Source organism: Anolis sagrei, chromosome 1, assembly GCF_037176765.1.
Source record: "Anolis sagrei isolate rAnoSag1 chromosome 1, rAnoSag1.mat, whole genome shotgun sequence".
NCBI lineage: Eukaryota > Metazoa > Chordata > Lepidosauria > Squamata > Dactyloidae > Anolis > Anolis sagrei.
In genome coordinates this window covers 159,855,957-159,878,294 of record NC_090021.1, presented here as the reverse complement: position 1 = coordinate 159,878,294, position 22,338 = coordinate 159,855,957, and the positions used below count along the sequence as shown (strand labels likewise).

Here is a 22,338-nt window from a genome sequence, read left to right as displayed (position 1 = left end):
ACTCCCATCTAAACTGGCACACATACAAACACATATAGTATGTTTGTGAATACGGTGTGTACATATATGTGTATGTAGAATCATAGAATCAAAGAATCAAAGAGTTGGAAGAGACCTCATGGGCCGCCCAGTCCAACCCCCTGCCAAGAAGCAGGAATATTGCATTCAAATCACCCCTGACAGATGGCCATCCAGCCTCTGTTTAAAAGCTTCCAAAGAGAGGAGATATGATAGACATGTATAAAGATGTGAAAGGAAGTCACAGGGAGGAGGGAGCAAGCTTGTATTCTGCTGCCCTGGAGACTAGGTCATGAAACAATGGCTTCAAACTACAAGAGAGGAGATTCCATCTGTACATGAGGAAGAACTTCCTGACTGTGAGAGCCGTTCAGTAGTGGAACTCTCTGCCCCAGAGTGTGGTGGAGGCTCCTTCTTTGGAAGTTTTTAAACAGAGGCTGGATGGTCATCTGTCAGGGGTGCTTTGAATGCAATATTCCTGCTTCTTGGCAGGGGGTTGGACTGGATGACCCATGACATGCGCCTTTCACCTTAAGAACAGACAAGCATCCCGTGCTCTGAGGATTACCTGGGAAGGAATCCCACTGGAGCATTGCAGCACACCCAAATACCCGGGAGTCACTCTGGACCGTGCTCTGACCTACAAGAAGCACTGCCTGAACATTATCACAGGGTGTCTGCGCCCCACACCACTGGAGAAATTACACTGCTTAGCTGGTATTGCACCACCTGACATCCGCCGGGAAGTAGCAGACAATAGTGAAAGGACCAAGGCAGAAACATCTCCAGCTCATCCCCTGTTTGGGTATCAGCCAGCACGTCAACGACTTAAATCAAGACATAGTTTTCCTAGATCTACAGAGACACTTGCTGGAACACCCCAGCAAGCGAGAGTCCAAAAGTGGCAGGCCCAAACCCAGCACCTCAATTCATGGGTGATACCAGATGAGAGACTCCCCCCTGGGCACTCAGAAGACTGGGCGACTTGGAAGGCGCTGAACAGACTGCGCTCTGGCACCACGAGATGCAGAGCCAACCTCAAGAAATGGGGCCACAAAGTGGAATCCACGGCATGCGAGTGTGGAGAAGAACAAACCACTGACCACCTGCTGCAATGCACCCTGAGCCCTGCCACACACACAATGGAGGACCTTCTTGCGGCAACACCAGAGGCACTCCAAGTGGCCAGATACTGGTCAAAGGACATTTAATCAACTACCAAGTTTGCAAAATCTGTGTTTTTTAAAAATCTGTTTGTTTGTTTTGTTCTGTCAAAAATGTAATACAATGGTATGGTTGCTAATAACACGATAAATAAATAAGTCCCTCCTGACACGACCCCCAGGTTGAGAAAGACTGTTCTATGATATACTGAGGGAGCCCGTTCTACAGGGATATCCGTGCCAGGCTTATCTTACCTCTGATATACAAGCACCCAGGCCATTCAGGACAATTTTATACCTCCATGCTACTTGCAGATACTAATTCAGCTACAACCTACAATGTTGCAAAGTTCTGTGCAGCAGCATAAAAAATTTGCCAGGGAATGACTAGTCCCAAAGTCAACTGTGTGTCCAGTAATCTTCTTCCCTGAATCTGCAATTTGGTGATGGATCTGGGCATTGTATGTTTTTAACCTGTTTCCCCTTCTGCTCCCTCACCCATATTGTGCTTTAGTAGTTATATTTATATTTTTAATGTACCAAACATACCAAGTTTGTATGAAAATGTGACTCTATTTCCTGTGCTGGTCAATGACCGAAATAAATGATTTGATTCAGTTCTTGTGGGTTTTTTCGGGCTATATGGCCATGTTCTAGAGGCATTTCTCGTGACGTTTCACCTGCAATCAATCAATGATTTGATTGATTGATATACTGAGTTATATGCCTGTGCGGAAGGGCCCACAGAAAGAGCACATGAGACATGCACATTGGCAGACGGTTGTTTCCCCATCCTTTTTCCTGGAGGTTCCGTTTGGCTTCCTCTTTCCATTTTGCCTACAACCCTGTGGGGTGGACTCAGCAAAGAGCCTTAAATCCTAGGAGAGGCCTGATCGCTCCTGCTTCAAACAAGAGAGAGAGGGCCTGCTCCTGCTTATCTATCAGCAGAGCTGCCCAGACAAAAGCTTCGGGTACCACAGCCTGGAAAGGACCGCACCGAGGCTGTTCTTTGCCAGGGCCATTTTCCCAGGAGTCAAAGCGCTCCATTCAGAAGGCCCGGCCTGCTCTTCTTCCTCTGTCAATATCCCAGCCATTACACCGCAGGAGGATGACTGACTGACCGACTGCCTGACTGAAATCGTGCCCTGAGGCAGGCGAAAAGGCGAGCGGCCTTCCTCTCCTCTCCTTTCCTCTCCTCCCTCCTCTTGGCAGCCGGGACACCGCCCAGCCTCGCCCTCGGCTCCACCGCATCTCCCTCCTTCCCTGAAGCGCACGCTCTACTCACCCCTTCGGCCCAGAAGGCGAGGAAGAGGGAGGGGCTTGCTTGGGAGGCGAGACGGGCGCGGCTCCGGGACCCACCCGCCTCATTCATAAAACGGAGCCAGCGCGCGAGGCAAGGAAGGAAGGAGGGAGGGAGGGATGGGTTCCCAGCGAAGGGGTAAATACAGCGGCGCTCTCCGCCGAAAGGGCGGCTCCCCTCCGATAGGTCGGAGCAGGTGTCAGTCAAGGGCTCAAGGCCCGCCCCTACCCTCACCCCGCCTCTTCACCCAACGCCGGGGCATCCGAGAACATGGGCTCAAAAGCACCCGCCAAGGCGGCCAACGGGGCCCTGATTGGTGCTTCGAAGCGCCACTCAGCCGCCTTCCTACTACCCCCCCTCCCCGCGCGCGCGACCCCCACACACTCCAGCCCTGGGCATTCTATTGCCCTTCCCCCTCCTTGCCCTCCCTCCCTCCGCGCGCTCTTCCTCCTTTGCATCCCCTCCCACCGCGGTTGGGGTCTTACCAGGCACACGTTTCGAAACAGAAAGGGACCCTTTAAGGCTGCTTTAAAAGCCGGAGGACACAATTTCCCTCTATCTCTCCCCCCGCTTTTTTGTTTAAAGGGGAAGTGCGAATAACGACTGCAGAATAATAACTGGCCTCAGAACGGGGTTTTTTTTTCCGGGCCAAGCACTTACCTCAGCCGGAGACATTCAGACGGCAAGACCCGCAGAGAATGCGGGGAAGGGAGGAAAGCAAGCAGGCAGGCAAGCCCTCGGCGCTGGCACAACGGTGCGCGCGCCGCCAACGGAATCAGCCCGTGACGGGACCCGCCATCTTGGAGTTTTCAGATGGAAAGTCACGTGGTACAAACCTCCTTTTTTTTTTCCCTCCCCCCTATTTTGCTCCCGCGGGCCAATCAGAGAGCGGGGCTATTAATAGCAACGTTTCCCTCCTCCCTTGCTCTCCCCCTCCTTTCTCCGACGCCGGAAGTGGAGTTGATTTCGGCTGATTTCGGAAGCGGGAGGCGTGGCTCTCTTCGCGAGTCTCCGGCCAGATTTCTCTCTCTCTCTCTCTCTCTCTCTCTCTCTTGCCATGTATCTCAAAGCCCACGCCGGCAAGAAGGGGCAAGCAAACAAAGAGGGTCGCCCTCCCCTCTTTCCTCTCTCACACACAGAACTGGAGGCCATAGGCAGCCACCATGGAGGTCTCCCGGGAGAGGCGGATGAGCTCCCTCTATCAGCTCCAGCTCTTCATGCGGGGACATGAGAGAAGCCTCCCACAAGGATAAAAACATCAAATCATCCGGGCATCCCCTGGGCAACGTCTTGCAGAAGGCCAATTCTCTCACACCAGAAGCAACTTGCAGTTTCTCAAGTCGCTCCTGACACGACCAAAAAAATGGAGGTGGAACCAAGTCGCCACAGAAAATGCCTCTCTGTACACCGTGTTTACATAGCTTCAGGGGGATTGAATGTTTCATATCCAAAGCCGAGGTTGTGTACCTTGAAATATCCAAGAAGCAGGAATATTGCATTCAAATCACCCCTGACAGATGGCCATCCAGCCTCTGTTTAAAAGCTTCCAAAGAAGGAGCCTCCACCACACTCCGGGGCAGAGAGTTCCACTGCTGAACGGCTCTCACAGTCAGGAATACATAGGAATTCATTCATGGGTTGTTTTTCAAATTATAATCCGGCCCTTCAACAGTTTGAGGGACTGTGTCCTGGCCCTCTGTTTAAAAAGTTTGAGGACCCCGGCTCTATGCCTTCTAGGTTCAACAGGCTAATTCACCAGCCAACTAGGTCATGTATTGGAAGCATGCCCAACTGCCACTCGTGCCAAACACCATTTGTCTAAGTGATACCGTACTTTCAGAACCTGCTATTTTTGTAAGCTATGCTGACAGACACACCAAAGATCCTGGGCACCATGATGAAAACTACTCTTCTTTCTGCTTGTAGTATTCATGATAATAGTAGGTTTCCTGAGCTCACAATTGACCTGGCTTCCAGTAAGACTAGACTGAGGTCGGGGTGTGTGAGGCAGGATGTCAACTACCTAGCACATCTTCAATCACCAGCTGGTCAAGTTGTCCACCTTCTCTAGACTTCTGTCCCTTCTACTCTTATTCTCACCTGATCATATATACTTGTTCCATAGAATCACTTCATTGTTTGCACTTCCTGAGCTATCCCTGTAAATCTAAAAAGCCAAATACATGGCATGTAAAGTGTTTTAAAGCTGTGATGGCGAATGATTCAGGTAGAGCAATATAGCTGGAGAATGTCATCAAGCCAGGTGCCCACATTAAAGTTCTTTTTGTGTTGCTTTCTCAGTTGTAGCAAAGAGTGATTATATTGAAAGAACCTGTCAAAAGTCAATAGACATCTTACCAAAATTGGGAGAACAAAAATATGTTTCCACTCCCACAAGATATTCTGTTATTGTTTTTTTTAAAAAAAAATAATAATCCTAAACTGATGACAAGGCAAGCAAAATAAATAAATAAATAAATCCAAGGAACATATTGCTCAAAAACATTAAAGCACACAAGAAAATGTTCTTTTAAATGTGCCAGAAACAGAAAGCCAGCCAGGGTGGCAGTGCCAGAACTTGGTCATAGGCAACAGGCAGATGGATGCCAGGAATCGGGATTTGTGCCCGGCAGCCTGACCAAAGGAACAAACAGCAGTCAGAACTAAAGAATACACCGAAAAACAGGAGGATTGTTCCTGTTCATCATTAAAGCACTCAGTCCAAATAGGAAGCTCTTCCTAGCCAAGAAAGCTCAATGGCCAGCTTGTTATTACACTGCTTGTAGAGCTGCTGGTTTCCTGGTTCTACCAAGTGGATTGCTGGGTGACAAAAGAGTGCCAAAGGGGACCACTGCAAAGTATTGTTTTCACTCTCTTCTGGTTCAAGACAGGAACGTTCCAGTCCAGCTACAGTCTCTTAGAGTGCTTCCAGACAGTGCCAAAACCCGCATTTTAAATGATGACAAAAATCCCAGACTGCAGATCCCCACACAGACCTGTTAATCCCGGGATTGAGTCCCTTGCCATCCTCACAGCCTTCCTCTGTATCGGAACAATCATGGAATCATAGAATCACAGAGTTGGAAGAGACCTCATGGGCCATCCAGTCCAACCACCTGCCAAGAAGCAGGAATATTGCAATTAAATCACCCCTGACAGATGGCCATCCAGCCTCTGTTTAAAAGCTTCCAAAGAAGGAGCGTCCACCACACTCCGGGGCAGAGAGTTCCACTGCTGAACGGCTCTCACAATCAGGAAGTTCTTCCTCATGTTCAGATGGAATCTCCTTTCTTGTAGTTTGAAGCCATTGTTCCCTGTCCTAGTCTCCAGAGAAGCATAAAACAAGCTTGCTCCCTCCTCCCTGTGGCTTCCTCTGACATATTTATACAAAGCTATCATATCTCCAAGATGGAGGATGTACAAGGGACATCCAATGGAAGAGGTTTTTAAAAAATTCACTCCGTTTTTCACTGGAATGTATATGCACAAATATGAACATCTTAGTATATATATAAGTAGATCCGCATGTGTGCATATGAGTGCATAACAGAAGGACAGGGTAGAAATGTTCAAAATAAATAAATCATAATCAAAAATCATAATCATAATCAAAATGATTTTGGACATTTTTCAATTTATGCAAATTGGGTTTTTGATACAAGGAAAAATTCAGGAGATATTCCAGATAAAAATTCAAATTAATAATGATTTGCTACTATGGGGAGTGTTGGATCATCCGAGTATAATAACTAATTGCCAGGAGTTATTTAAGGTAACAATAAGAGCAGCCCATGCGGTGATTGCTAGAGGATGGAAAGACAAATCGAAATGGACGTTAAGTAATTGGAATGATTATATGTATGACCAAGTGCTGTTAGATATTACGGGAATTATGACTAAGCAAACACCAAGAATGGACAAAGAAAAGATCATTACAAATAGATGGAAGGTCTACTTCAACTGGGTGAAAAATGGAGAAGCCAACGATCACATCAAAGAAAAAAAAATACAAAGACTCTACCAGTGGCTGGATCTGCAAGATTAGTAGAAATATACTGTGGTTAAAGAGGGAGGGAGAGGGAGGGAAGGTGGAGATAATGTAATATACACCAGAGTAAATTAACATAATGTCTTTAATATTTGTTGAATGACTCAGGATTTATATGTGTAACACTTGGAATTTGGCTTATTGATCTGTGTGTATAACATAATAAAATATCTTAAAAAAAAAAACAAATTGGGTTTTTGCAGTTGCCCATGCCTGTGTATGTAAAATAGTTAGAAAGCTCTAGTCATAAGAGAGTACTTTGTTGCCTGCTCCCATTCTTATGTTTTTTTTTTTATTAATGTGATATCAGGATGTATTTGGACATACTCTGAAACTCTCTTGATCATGAAGATATATTTCTTGCCTTGTAAGGAATTTCCTAAAAAAAAAATACATTGGGGTTTTTTGGGGTTTTTTTTTTTTTTTGTTTTTTTGCATATGATATGGGGGGGGGGGGTGGGGAAGAAGTAGCTGATGGCACTATTGCTGTTATCTAGATGGAAACAGTTCTAGTTAGGAATAGTTTGCATGGATTTTCGGTTGAAAATGTCTTAAACTTGAGTGAATGCCACATGCACAATGGAGGACCTTCTTGCAGCAACACCAGAGGCACTCCAAGTGGCCAGCTACTGGTCAAAGGACATTTAATCAACTACTAAGCTTGCAAACTTTGCAAACTGACAAGCTTTGTTTGTTTGTTTTGTTTGTTAAAAAAATGCAATGCAACTGTTTGGTCTGCCCCTGACACAATAAATAAATAAATAAACTTATATTGTACATATTGCTTCTCCAACTTAAATATCCACCAAATGTATATATAAAAGCCAATAATCTTCATGCATACATATATGTTATAATATTATATTACATTAATTATCTGTAATAGATATATGTAACTTGTAGCATGTAGTATTTACCCAACTTTCTCTTCAAATTTAATGTGACCCTGAAACATCCTTAGAAAAACCAGACCTCCTACTTCTAGAAACTAAATTTTGTTGCTTCCGACTCTTCGTGACCTCATGGATCAGCCCACACCAGAGCTCCCTGTCGGCTATCACCACCCCCAGCTCCTTCAAGGTCAATCCAGTCACTTCTAGGATGCCATCCATCCATCTTGTCCTTGGTCGGACCCTCTTTCCTTTTTCATTTGGTGTGTTGCTCTTTAGAGCATCGGATTCGTCATTCACCTCCAGCACCGTTGGCCACTAGCCTTCCTTTCGGCTTTAAGCTATCTGCATCATCACATCTGGGGCTAGTTGAACTTATCCTCTGCTCCTCCCCAGTAGCATTTTGGCCAACTTCCAACCTGGGAGTCCCATCATCCAATGGCATACCAACATATCTCTGGTTGTACTGGTCCATTTCGTTTTCTTGGCAAGAATACTGGGGAGGTTTGCTATTGTCTTCCCCAGGGATCGTGCTTGGTCTGACCTCTCTGTCATGACCATCCCGTCTTGGGTGGCCTTTCATGGTTTCGCTCATGACATCTTTGAGGTGCTCAAGCTCCAGCGCCAAAACAAGGCGGCGGGTTTTTGTAACTAGGCAAAAGCATATACAAGTGGGAAGTTCAGCAAAATGTTTTTGCCTTAAAAGAAAAGGAAATCTTCAGTTATCAAGAGAAATAGCTTCTTGCAAGGATCATTGCTATTCCTTCATTTAAATTAAAAGAAAGAAGAACCATCAGGAAGATCAAGGAGAGAAAGGGTTCAGTTTTTCCTTTGCAGCCACAAAGGAGAGCAATCGGACATTTGGGAGAAAGAGTAAAAAATGTCCTTTGCAGCCAGGAAGGACAGCCAACAATGAATGTCCAATCCTCCAACACGATTGGCTAAGGCAGATTTCTCTCACTGCATTGTAAAATTCACTCTCTAAAGCTGATTGAAAGCACATTCAGAAGCCAAAAGATGTAGAAATTCCATTTTCATTAAATACAACTTTGACACGACTAGAAGCTTGGTTTGGGGTAAGATTAGGACAACGTTGTGCAGTAAAAAGGGTTTCTATTCATGTCTATAGAGTCTCCAATGCAGCTTACAGACTTCTGCGATAATATCCCAAGTCTAACACTCAGGTCACACTGATTCTTACAAAAAGACAAGTAAGCATACAGTTGCAATCAACATACAATGTGGTATTTTAATATTATTTAATTTGGTATTATCTCAGAACATAAAGCAATCAGTAGCATCCCTGAAGTCCCTGGTGGCACAGAGGGTTAGATCCTTGTGCAAGCAGGACTGCTGACCAACAGGTTGGTGGTTTGAATCCAGGTAGCAGAGACATGAGAGAAGCCTCCCACAAGGACGGTAAAACATCAAAACATCTGGGCATCCCCTGGGCAACATCCTTGCAGATGGCCAATTCTCTCACACCAGAAGCAGTTTCTCAAGTCGCTCCTTACATGAAAAAAAAGTATAACATGTCCTAAGGACTTTAGAGCAGATCTGTCTTCCACTTCTGAGGCCACAAATTTATCACCCCTCCTTACCCAGGAGAACATTTCATGACCCTCACTCTTCCAACCAAATTTGGGCAGAATGAAGTGTTGGGAATAGGCAAGGAATCTCCAACATTCAAAGCCTAGATGAAGGGTTAGAAGGCATGAGTCTTCTCTCATGTCTCTGCATGAGAAGCTAGAGCTCGAAGGCAGGATCATCAAGTTTGCAGACAACACCAAATTGGGAGGGATAGCCAATACTCCAGAGGACAGGAGCAGGATACAAAACCATCTTGACAGATTAGAGAGATGGGCCAAAACTAACAAAATGAAGTTCAACAGGGACAAATGCAAGATAATCCACTTAGGCAGGAAAAACAAAATGCAAAGATACAGAATGGGGGACAATATATTGTTGTTGTTGTTATTATTAATAATAATATTATATTGCATTACATTATAATATTATAAATATAATTTGTATGTACAATATATTATATTATATTATATTATATTATATTATATTATATTATATTATTAGAATATCACAGGAGACAAAGTGGAACTGTCCCCTGGCCTCCTCTCTCTTCCTAGTGTATAGCAGTGTCCTCATCCATATAAATAAAAATGTAATGTTCGTTTGTGGGATTAACTTAACTCAAAGGGCAAATTGACACCAAATTTGGACACAATACACTTATCAGGCCAACAAGTGACCATCACTCATAAAAACACTAAAAAAAACACAGCAGAAGAGACTTTATAAAAAAAATACATTCACATGTATATACACATATACACAAATATACACACACAAAGCACATATACACAGACTGGGCCACCGCAATGCGTGACACGGGATGACTAGTACTCACTAAAATGTATATGATGATGCATACCCTCCATTACATCACTTTTACGTGCAAGGAATAAACATTGTTGTCGCTTTCTCCCCCCTGTTCATATTTGGGAAAACAAATACAACCACCTCTCCATGTTTGCAGGTTTGACCTTTTGCAGATTATTCACAGACTTAATTAAAATGTTTTCTTTTGGTATCTCTAGGTCCTCCCAGGCAACTCTATGGCCAATGTCTACTGTACGTTGACCACAGAGTCCCACTATAGGACCTCCAGCTGAAGTTGGCCATATAGTTAAGAAGAATGACATGGGGATTTTAAAAGATTTTTAAAGCATTATTATTAGGGCCTTTGCACAATTAAGACTCGTGCGCCAACTGCGACAGTACCTCGTGAAGGTGGATCTGGCCAGGGTGGTCCACACCTTAGTCACCTCCAGATTGGACTACTGTAATGCACTCTACATGGGGCTGCCCTTGAAAACGGCCCGGAAATTTCAATTGGTCCAACGGGTGGTGGCTAGGTTGTTCACTGGAGCTCCTTACAGGGAGCGGTCAGCCCTCCTGTTTAAGGAGCTCCACTGGCTGCCATTCATTTTCTGGTCCCAATTCAAGGTGCAGGTGCTTACCTACAAAGCCCTAAACGGTTTGGGACCCGCCTACCTGCGTGACCGCACCTCTGTGTACGAACCCACACGATCTCTTCGTTCATCTAGAGAGGCCCTGCTCATGATCCCACCTGCATTGCAAGTGCGATTGGTGGGGACGAGGGATAGGGCTTTCTCGGTGGTGGCCCCTCGACTCTGGAACTCTCTCCCTAAGGACATCAGACAGGCCCCATCGCTAGCAATCTTTAGGAGGAGCTTGAAAACATGGTTGTTCCAGTGTGCCTTCCCAGAATAAGGAAACTCCTAGCATTATGTCCCAGCACACTTTATCAGAGATCTAGGATATCTGCATGCCCATCTCCCTCCAAACACTCCACCTTGTCACACCCAGGACTTTTTAATTTTAATTATTACACTTGGCCCTGCCATTGATTTTAATTGTGTCATTTTGTGTTGTTAATGTTATTGCTTTGTTTTTTGAGTTATTTTGTTGTTGTTATTGTTTTTACTATTGTAATTGGGCTCGGCCTCATGTAAGCTGCACCGAGTCCTTCGGGAGATGATAGCGGGGTAAAAATAAAGGTTTATTATTATTATCATTATTATTATTATTATTATTATTACCATCCCTTTTTTTCTCTCCACAAATTACATTAAAATCATTTCAATACAATTTAAAATCTATAAATATACAAAAATTAAAACAGAATTAAACATCCATGATATTTTAAAATTAACCATTTAAATTCATAAAACTGCTTCAAAATTTATTAAAGCTAAAACCACCGCACCCCTGATCTTATTTGCATTTTCTCCACATTCACCGGAGGTCCTGCACCCCAACCCCTATAAATATGGAATCCTGAGTGTATTTCTGTTCAGTAGTTTCTTGAAATACAATAGTCTCCTGAAGTATTCTATGGGGATTTCTCAGGTTACAAATATACCCAGCCCCCATGAAAATGTGGTTCTGTGGCAAATGCTTATGTTTTGAACAATAAAGTCAAAAGCAATAAAATTCAGACCAGAGTTCAATCTCTCTCTTCTTCCACTGAACTTTCACCCAATGCAAGTACAAATCTTTGGCATATAGACATTGCCACTATCAAAGTATTTGTTTCATTTCAGCTATTCTACACAGGTAGAAAGTAAGATGGCTACTGAAATTGTACTGTAGCATTTATTTGAAGTGAAAGTTAAGGTACAAAAAAGTTCATGATGTGCCTTTGCTTTGAGTTAGTGAAGGAACAATCTGCAGTCCAAATTCCATTGTGTTTTGTAGGTAGAGGCGGCCCTAGGTAATTTTCAATGGTAAGCAAACAGTATTTTGGCACCCACCCCCCCCCCCCCAACCAATCACTGATATATATTTTCTGTTTGTCGTGGGAGTTCTGTGTGCCATATTCAGTTCCATCATTGGTGGAGTTCAGAATGCTCTTTGATTGTACATGAACTATACATCCCAGTAACTACAACTCGAATATGTCAAGGTCTGTTTTCCCCCAAGAGCACCTCAAGAGCGCCCCTGGGCAAAATCAACTATACTGCAAATGCTTACTTTGCGTAATGGGTTGAGCCGCCCCTATTTGTAGGGCTAGTCCATTTATAATTTTCCGCTTTAAACCAAAGTATGTTGGGCAGTATAAAAAACGATGAGCTGAAAACTGATCCTGAAAATTCAATACATACAGCATTAAACTATCTACCACAAGTGAAATATTTCGCTGAGTATGTTGAATTGTTATAATGTTCTGAATTTTGCCCACTGCCATCACATCTGCCGAAAAGCACCCTTGTCTGGTTGTCAAAGTTAGCACTTTCCATTTGAAGTGTTCATGTTTTGTGGATTTTCCAGTGGATTTTCCAAGATATCACTGAGATGTAGTTTTATAACTGTGTGTCTGATCTATAAAGAAACTGTGAAGTGAGAACCTTCCATAAAAAGAAGTTACATCATGTACCTTCTTCAGCTACAGTCGCTTGTGAATTTTTATTTCAGCTCAGCTGCTAAAGCATCGGTCTTCCTATTATCAAGTTCAACAAGATAGTATAAAACTTTTTTTCAGAACAGGACTTAAAAGAAAAGAATCAAGGACATGTCCTGCTAAAAGAGAGTGAGGCTGGATTTACACTTGTTATAAAATCCAGATTATCAAAGCAGATTATCCACATTATCTGATTTGAACTGGAATATATGAATCTACGGTGCCATATAATCCAGTTGAAAGCAGATAATCTGGATTTTATATGGCAGTGCAGATGGGGCCTTAGATTTCCAAACAGCTTTTGACCATATACATTTTCCTGGGCTTCCGAGAGATCTTAATGCTCATAGCTTAGGAGTAAGTTCCTCTTATGGACTGGTAATCCATTTATACTGGGAACAATCCTCCTAAAATTGGAGTTTGGAGTGAGTAGGTGATTCACCAAGATGATAGCACCAAGTAATTCAGGATCAAAGTTACAGAGGAAAAAAAGCACAGGAGTATATACATCTAGAACTTTTTCATTTACATTCTTTCATGACTTTGCTAATATCCTCCTTCGTATCACAGATAGATATGGCTTCTCAGCGAGAAACAGGAATTGACCTCTTCAAAATAATTTAATTCTTTCTATGATAGATTATCTTCCCATCCCACCTAGTTTTCAGCCCCCAGATTTTACATCGTTGAACCGATTGCCTCCACTTAGATATTTTTCACTGCTGTGTTTTTGTATTCTGCTAATCTCATGTTTCAACTGAACATGAAGGCCTATGGATACATTAGCATTAAGTGGTACAATCTTTGCTGCATGAGTGCTGGCGTTAATCAGTATTAGTATGTATTAGGAAAGAGCACTGCCACAACCTAGAAAATTGCAGCTCCAACATGGCTGAAGAGGTTCTCTCACAAATCCTGCAACAACAAACCAGCTTGCAGCACTGCCTAGTTTGGAGGAAGTCAGCAACACCATTGGCCAACAAAAAATAACAAAGCCAGCGGACCTGATGGGATCTCTGCTGAAATCTTTAAAGACAGCGGATCTGAGCTGAACAACTCCATCAGCTCATTGAAAAAGTGTGGTTGACAAAGAAAATCCGAGTAGGCTTCAAGGATGCCACAAACATCACACTTTAAAAAATGGGAAAGAACAGACTATGGAAACAATCGAGGTATCGCCCTTCTAACCTCCGCTGGGAAGATCCTCAAAAGAATCATTGCAAACGGACTTCTATCTGTCTCAGAAGCTACCCTCCCAGAATCCCAGAATGGCTTTCGGCCCTCCAGAGGAACCGTGGACATGATCTTCACTGCATGACAGCTCCAAGAAAAATGCAGGGAACAAAATCAACCTCTGTACGTGGCATTCATTAACCTTGCAAAGGCATTTGACAGAGTGAATCGCAGTGCTCTCTGGACTACCCTCCAAAAATCGGGTGCCCTGACAAATTTGTGAACATCCTGCGGCTCCTTCATCATGACAGCAATGGCTCCCAAAGTGACCCATTTAAGGTGGAATCAGGTGTCAAACAGGGATGTGTTATTGCCCCAACCTCATTTTCCATCTTCAGCCTTATACTTCATCTTGTTGATGGGAAATTTCCCACCGGAGTAGAAATCTAGTATCGGCAAGCTATTTAACCTCAGAACACTGAAAACCAAAACTAAGGTCTCAACAACATCTGTTTTAGAACTCCAATATGCCGATGAGTCTGTGCACATTCAGAAGACCTAGAAGCCACTCTAAACAGCTTTGCAGAAGCATACAAGAAGCTCGGCCTCTCATTGAATGTCAAGAAAACCAAAATGCTCTTCCAGCAGTCACCAGCCAATCCCTCTGCAATGCCAGAAATACAGCTTAATGGTGTGACATTAGAAAATGTTGATTATTTCCGCTATCTCGGTAGCCACCTCTCCACAAAAGTCAACATTTACACTGAAATACAACACCGCCTGAGCTCTATGAGAGCTGCATATTTCCGAATGAAGCAGAGAGTGTTTGAGGATTGGGACCAAGGTACTTGTTTATAAAGCTAGCCCTCCCAACACTGCTATACACTTGAAAAACTTGGACTATCTGCGGATGTCACACTCAACTCCTGGAATGATTTCATCAATGTTGTCTCTGAAGAATCTTGCAAATCACTTGGGAAGACAGGCGGGCAAATTCTGGAAGAAGCAAAGATCACCAGCACAGAAGTGATGCTCTTGCGCCATCAACTCCACTGGACTGGCCACATTGTCCGAATGCCCAATCACTGTCTCCCAAAGCAGTTACTATTCTCCCAATTCAAGAATGGAAAACTCAAGATTGGTGGACAGGAAACAAAATTTAAAAATGGGCTTAAAGCCAACCTTTAAAACTGTGGCATAGACACTGAGAACTGGGAAGCCCTGGCCTTTGGGCACTCTAACTGGAGTTCAGCTGTGACCAGCAGTGCTGCAGAATTTGAAGAGGAACAAGTGGAGGATTTTATTGTCATGTCAGGGCAAACAGTCAATTATATTACATTTCTAACAGAACAAAGCAAACAAACAGACAAAATACAAAATTTGTGAGTTTGGTAGTTGATTAAATGTCCTTTGACCAGTAGCTGGCCACTTGGAGTGCCTCTGGTGTTGCCGCAAGGAGGTCCTCCATTGTGCATGTGGCAGGGCTCAGGTTGCATTGCAGCAGGTGGCCAGTGGTTTGCTCTTCTCCACACTCGCATGTCGTGGATTCCACTTTGTAGCCCCATTTCTTGAGGTTGGCTCTGCATCTCGTGGTGCCAGAGTGCAGTCTGTTTAGCGTCTTCCAAGTCGCCCAGTCCTCTGTGTGCCCAGGGGGGAGTCTCTCATTTGGTATCAGCCATTGGTTGAGGTTCTGGGTTTGAGCCACTTTTGGACTCTCGCTTGCTGATGTGTTCCAGTGAGTGTCTCTGTAGATCTTAGAAAACTATTTCTAGATTTAAGTCGTTGACGTGCTGGCTGATACCCAAACAGGGGATGGGCTGGAGATGTCTCTGCCTTGGTCCTTTCACTATTGGCTGCTACTTCCTGGCAGATGTCAGGTGGTGCAATACCGGCTAAGCAGTGTAATTTCTCCAGTGGTGTAGGGTGCAGGCACCCCGTGATAATGCGGCATGTTTCATTAAGAGCCACATCCACTGTTTTAGTGTGGTGAGATGTGTTCCACACTGGGCATGCGTACTCAGCAGCAGAGTAGCGCAGCGCAAGGGCAGATGTCTTCACTGTGTCTGGTTGTGATCCCCAGTCAGCTTTCGTATGGTATTGTTTCTAGCACCCACTTTTTGCTTGATGTTCAGGCAGTGCTTCTTGTAGGTAAGAGCATGGTCCAGAGTGACTCCCAGGTATTTAGGTGCGCTGCAATGCTCCAGTGGGATTCCTTCCCAGGTAATCCTCAGAGCTCGGGATGCTTGTCTGTTCTTAAGGTGAAAGGCACATGTCTGTGTTTTAGATGGGTTGGGGATCAGCTGGTTTTCCCTGTAACAGGCAGTAAGAGCGCCTAGAGCTTTGGAGAGCTTCTGTTCTACCATCTCAAAGCTTCCTGCTTGAGCAGTAATGGCATGATCAGAGGCGGCATTGGTAATTTTCAACAGTAAGCAAACAGTTTTTGGCACCCACCCCCCAACCAATCATTGATATATATTTTCTGTTTGTCGTGGGAGTTCTGTGTGCCATATTTGGTTGAATTCCATCATTGGTGGAGATCAGTTTGTTCTTTGATTGTAGGTGAACTATACATCCCAGTAACTACACTTGCTCCCTTGCCTGGCCCGCTTTGGGTCCAGAGGCGTGCCTGAAGACCCCGGCGTGTGCACCAAAAGTGGCTTAGCCTTTGAGACAGTATGAGACAACGCACGTCCCCGCGAACGTGCGTTGCGCTACGGGCGAGAGGCGGCCCCCTTCCGGCCGCGCTCCGCTCCCGAGACGGACGGCTCTCCGCACCTCTTCTCCTGACTTTCTCCTCAGCCATTGGGACCAAGAGAGAGAGAGACAGAGAGACAGAGGTGGAGATGCCCACCTTTCCTGAAGGTAGGCGCAAAAACAAAGGAGGGAGCGGAGGTGGGAGATATCTCCAGCTGGAGGGTCTCTCTCTCTCTCTCTCTCTCTCTCTCTCTCTCTCTCTCTGTCCCAAAGGCTGAAGAGAAAGTCAGGAGAAGAGGCTACTTTTGGTGTGCACGCTGGGGTCTTCAGACATGCCTCCGGACCCGAAGCGGGCTAGGTGCAGTGGCTCCGCCCCTTGGCCCACCTGCGGATTGGGGGGAGGAGAGCGCCGGGGGATCAGGAAAGGGAGCCAGTCATGGGGAAGGGATCGAACGCGGAGAACGATTGAGCGCCGGCTCTGCTCGCGCACCCGGTGGCCAGGTGGAGCAGGAACGAGAGGGGTTAGGCAAGGCTCAGGGGCCCAGCCCCTTTGGGAAGAGGATTGCCCGGCAGCGAAGCAAGAAAGCCGAGGCTCCCCCCGGACTGCTAGGGCTGTTGTGAGCTGAGGGGGCGCTCCTCAAGTGGTGGTCGAGGGGCATTTACAGAGGCGCCTCTGTGCCCCTGGCAAAAAAAAAGTGTTCTGCGACCGCTTACTTTGCGTAATGAACGAGCCGCCCCTGGGCATGATCATCAGCAGTGGCCGGTCATTTGTGTAGATGTTGAACATGGATGGAGCAAGTATGCTCCCCTGAGGCAGGCCGTTCTTCTGTTTCCGCCATCTGCTTCTCTGGCCCTGGAACTCAACAAAAAAGCTCCTGGAGGATGAAAGGGAGAAAGAGGAAGGCGTGTCAAGCCAACCCTGACCAGAACCGCCTTCCACTGGGTACCTGAAGCCCTCACTGTGGAAGAACATACAGGTCAAGACTAGGGCTTCACATTCACCTACGTATCTACTGCCAATACACTACACTTGGAAGGCCATCATGCTTGGACAGTGAGGGATCGCCTAAGTAAGTGAATACAGTATGACATAAATTAAATCTGAGATGTTTGGCTGCACATATTATGTGGTTGTAGACAATACATTTCTTTTTTATTGTTTGTTTTCTATCTTATAACATAAAGTAACTTCAGTCGTAGAGGAAAGGTTTCTGTCAATTACCTAAATAATTTGTTTTTCTTACTAAAATAGTCAGGTACCATAGTTGTTTGTTTTAAATGGAAATATTTGTTTTTTTCCTGAAAGATGATTACAAAGCCTTGATAGTCTGTGATTTAGAATAATCCACATTTTCTACAAAGTGTGCCACTTAAATATTTTCCACAAAGGATAAGTTAGGTTTACTGTTTTCATAATTCTTTGGAATGCTCTGTCTTTTAGAGTAATGTGCATTCTTCATAAAGAACATCATTTTATGTATGTGTATGTGTGCTTTTAAGGCAAACAAAGATTGTTGCCATTGTTGTTTGGTTCCTTTAATTCTTCAGAATGACTATTACATTCATGATATGGAGGCTTTTTATCTGTCTGGGAGGTGGAGGTGGCTCTTTACTATGTTTGGCTGAAATTAAGTTGTCAAAAGACTTCCAACTTTAGAAGCTTTTACAGCTCAATTGAGCCATTATTCAAAAAGTGAATGAGGAGGATGTAGACTATAGAAGCTCATGAAAATAAAACACACAGGAATGTATCCTCTCAATGGAATGTAACATTCTCTGAATATCCTGAATTGATTTATAAATCTACATCCTTCAAAACTTTTTTTTAACTTATTGTCCTTGAAACCAAGAATGTACTCATGGCCTTGATCAATCGCATTATTTTGTCCCTGACTGACTTTATTGTCTTCCTGATAGTCTGTGCCAAGTTGGGCTTTCTTGGCTGCAGTCCATGCCTCACTTATTTTTCAAAGGAGCCCACCAATATGATTATTTTATTTATCTGTACAATGAACTGAGCTAGCCAAACATTCTAGTAGAATCTAATAAAACACAGGGCGAAAGCATTTGGGGTTACTTGACAAAAGTAATCACCTAAAAGAGAAGAATTTCTGGCATTTATTTTATCAACATTTACTTTTACTTAGGCGATCCCTCATTGGACGAGTAGGATAGTGTTCCAGGATCAGTATTCTTGTGGATCCGTAGGTGACTGCGGAGCCCTATTCTTGATCTGTATCTTCTTCCACAGTGCGGGCATTGGTTTCCAGGTGGAATGCGGTCTGGGCTTGATGCGCTTTCCTCTTGCCACAGTTTTCTCTTTCGCCATCCATTTGTGCCTCTTCAAATTCTGCAGCACTCCTAGTCACAGCTGACCTCCAGCTGGAGCGCTCAAGGGCCAGGGCTTCCCAGTTCTCAGTGTCTATGGCAGACTTTTTGAGGTTGGCTTTGAGACCATCTTTAAATCTCTTTTCCTGCCCACCAACATTCCGCTTTCCACTCTTGAGTTCGAAGTAGAGCAACTGCTTTGGGAGATAGTAGTCGGGCATCTGGACAATGTGGCCGGTCCAGCAGAGTTGATGTCGGAGGACCATCGCTTCAATGCTGGTGGTCTTTGCTTTTTCCAGCATGCTGACGTTTGTTTGCTTGTCTTCCCAAGAGATTTGTAGGATTTTGTGGAGGCAGCACTGATGGAATTGTTCCAGGAGCTGCATGTGACGTCTGTAGACAGTCCACGTTTCGCAGGCCTATAGCACGGTTGGGAGGACAATAGCTTTATAAACAAGCACCTCGGTATCCCTATGGATGTCCTGGTCCTCAAACACTCTCTGCTTCATTCGGAAAAATGCTGCACTCGCAGAGCTCAGGAAGTATTGTATTTCAGTGTCAATGTTGATTTTGGTGGAAAGGTGGCTGCCAAGGTAGCGGAAATGGTCAACATTTTCTAATGTTACACCATTAAGCTGTCAACATTTAACCTTTTAATTACATACGAAGTGATACTATATTTTGTGTGTAATATATATCAATGTGTGTGTGTGTGTGTGGGGGGGGGTATGCAATAACTTCTGGCTGACCTCTTGAAGAAAGGGGCCAGGAAGGCAGTTCCATCTTGCTTCCAGTGTCATTGGTTGGAAGCCCCCCCCCCCCAACACCAACTGCTGCTCTGAGATCAGAATAAAGTCCATCTTGTCTCCTGTGAATATAATATAATATTAATATAATATAAATATAATATTAATAATATTATTATAATGTAATACAATATACTACTACTACTAATAATAATAATAATAAAATAATATTATAATTATATATTTTATATTAAATGTAATATTACTAATAATATTACAGTATAATGTTATAGTACAATGTAATATATAATATTAATATTGTGCTCTGATAATAATAATATATTGTATTTACTTTTTACTTGTAAGCTGCTCTGAATCCCTTTCGGGGTGAGAAGGGCAGCATATAAATGTCATAAATAAATAAATCTATATAAATAAAAATGTAATGTTCGTTTGTGGGATTAACAGAACTCAAAAACCACTGGATGAATTGACACCAAATTTGGACACAAGACACCTAACAACCCAATGTATGTCCTTCATTCAAAAAAACTGATTTTGTCATTTGGGAGTTGTAGTTGCTGCTGGGATTTATAGTTCACCTACAATCAAAGAGCATTCAGAACCCCACCAACGATAGAATTGAACCAAACTTGGCACGTAGTTCTCCCATGACCAACAGAAAATACTGGAAGGGTTTGGTGGGCAGTGTCCTTTGGTTTTGGAGTTGTAGTTCACCTACATCCAGAGGTCACTGTGGACTCAAACAATGATGGATCTGGACCAAACTCTACACGAATATTTAATATACCCAAATGTGAACACTGGTGGAGTTTGGGGAAAATAGAATCTTGACATTTGGGAGTTGTAGCCATCCCCATGTGGGCCACAGCAACGCATGGCAGGGGGCGGCCAGTAATAAATACATATTATCACTGGATATCCTGCTGGATAGTATTAGGATATCAATCCCTGTGGGGAATAATATGCATTTTTGAAAAGCAACATGAAAAAATAGCCTAGGATGAAAAGAGATAAAACTATAAACGACAAAAAAGCTGCATTTTAAAAAGCTGTTTTGTGTAATACAAAAGGTTCCACCACGTTTCGGCTCCTTCTTTGTGGTATTGGGATTTGTGTGTGCAGATTCTCCAACGTCCCCCCCCCCCCCCGAATTTGAAGAAGGTCTGCCAAGCATAATTAATATTCCTCCTCCTCATTCTCATTACCATTTCTCCTGACAGTAAAAATTAAAGCATCTGATTCCATTCATTCAACCCCAGCCCACGGGAATTCAGTCACACAGGAATGCTTCTCTAAGGAAGCAAAAGGTTTATAGATCTTCAGTCACTCCGTCAAGTCAGTCAGTCACGGGGCTGTGCTCATTCATTTATTACTTTTGTGGACAAACTGTCTCCGACTTCATCTGGATTGGATGCCTGCCAGCGAAACCCCTGAGCCCGGCACCGGGAGAATGGGCGTCTTGAGAGACCCAGGCTCTCCTCATTCACTTTTCTTGATTCCTTTTTCTTATGGTAGTAACAGCTGCAGTATTGTTGCCATCTTACTGGTACCAGGGAGCGTTGCTATGGGCACTGCTGCCAAGGAGGATGCATGGTACACTGAATAGGAGAGGCTGTTCCCAAACCTTCAAAACGAAAACTGCTTATTATGTGTATATTTTGTTTCAGATAACCTTTTGCCACGGAGGAAAGTTTTATTCTTGTTCTAAACATTGTTGACAGATGTATAATTCGGCTACTTAAATAGATGTTTAATAACCAGGGAGACGATGCCGCTAAACATTCTACTTAACATCGTGCTTATTTTCTGTGATTATTAAAACGTCATTCACTCCACTGCATTATCAGTTTTCATAGGACTTAATTTGTCAAGCATTCAAAAAGAAAATCAGACAAACATTTTACAGATGTGTGTGCCTGTTTGTTGAATGCTTGCCAAAAGGAAAGAAAAAGAAAAGCAGAGATGTGTTAAAGACTTCGAACAGATGATGTTGAAGCTTCTTTTGTGCAATGTCACATACGCTCGCTAGTACAGGGTTTATTCGGATAAGAAGCGTGGGTGGGTGCTCATTGTGCATATCTGCCTTTGAACAAGTCTTCATCCAAAGAGGACTTCAGTGCTATTATCAAATCTACCAGAAAGATAATGTTGTGGTAAACTCCACAAAAGGTGGAAAATTTCTGTTCTAGTCATAGCCTTAGTCACCTCCAGATTGGATTACTGTAATGCACTCGACGTGGGGCTGCCCTTGAAGACAAACAAACCAGACCAATGTGGGCTAGGCAAAACTACGGTGAGATGGATCTGTAAGTGGTTAAATGGACGAACCCAGAGGGTGCTCACTAATGCTTCCTCTTCATCTTGGAAAGAAGTGACAAGTGGAGTGCCGCAGGGTTCCGTCCTGGGCCTGGTCCTGTTCAACATCTTTATTAATGACTTAGATGAAGGGCTAGAAGGCAGGATCATCAGGTTTGCAGACGACACCAAATTGGGAGGGATAGCCAATAGTCCAGAGGACAGGAGCAGGATTCAAAACGATCTTGACAGATTAGAGAGATGGGCCAAAACTAACAAAATGAAGTTCAACAGTGACAAATGCAAGATACTCCACTTAGGCAGAAAAAATGAAATGCAAAGATACAGAATGGGGGACAATGCCTGGCTCGAGAGCAGTACGTGTGAAAAAGATAAGGAGTCCTCGTGGACAACAAGTTAAACATGAGTTCAGAGCCAGGTCAGAGAAATATGAGGGAAGAATACATGGGGAAATATAGGAATCCCACGAAATTCATATCAAGCATCCCTTCCCACCCCCCACCCGCCAGAGAAATTGATTAAAATAATAATTTTAATAAGACATGTGTCCATAGTTCATACTGGTGAAGTTAAGATGTGAAAATGAGTTCATTAGAGCCAAAAATGATGTGTAGGAAGTCCAATAGTCATAAAAAG

At 43.8% G+C, this 22,338-nt stretch overlaps 1 protein-coding gene across 7 annotated transcripts in view; it reads right to left on the bottom strand.

Moving 5' to 3' along the window:
- HDAC4 (histone deacetylase 4) overlaps positions 1-3,311 on the bottom strand; it is a 147,975-nt gene extending 144,664 nt beyond the window's left edge. For 3 of the 7 annotated variants that reach the window (XM_067469765.1, XM_067469772.1, XM_060784058.2), the window contains exon 1: positions 3,142-3,311. The gene's annotated coding sequence lies outside the window, so the exon portion shown is untranslated. Of the gene's footprint in view, positions 1-2,466; positions 2,615-2,966; positions 2,988-3,141 lie in introns of those variants that run through there. The other 4 variants (XM_060784073.2, XM_067469783.1, XM_067469769.1 and 1 more) reach the window with 3 other exon arrangements.
- Positions 3,312-22,338: the final 19,027 nt, after the last annotated feature.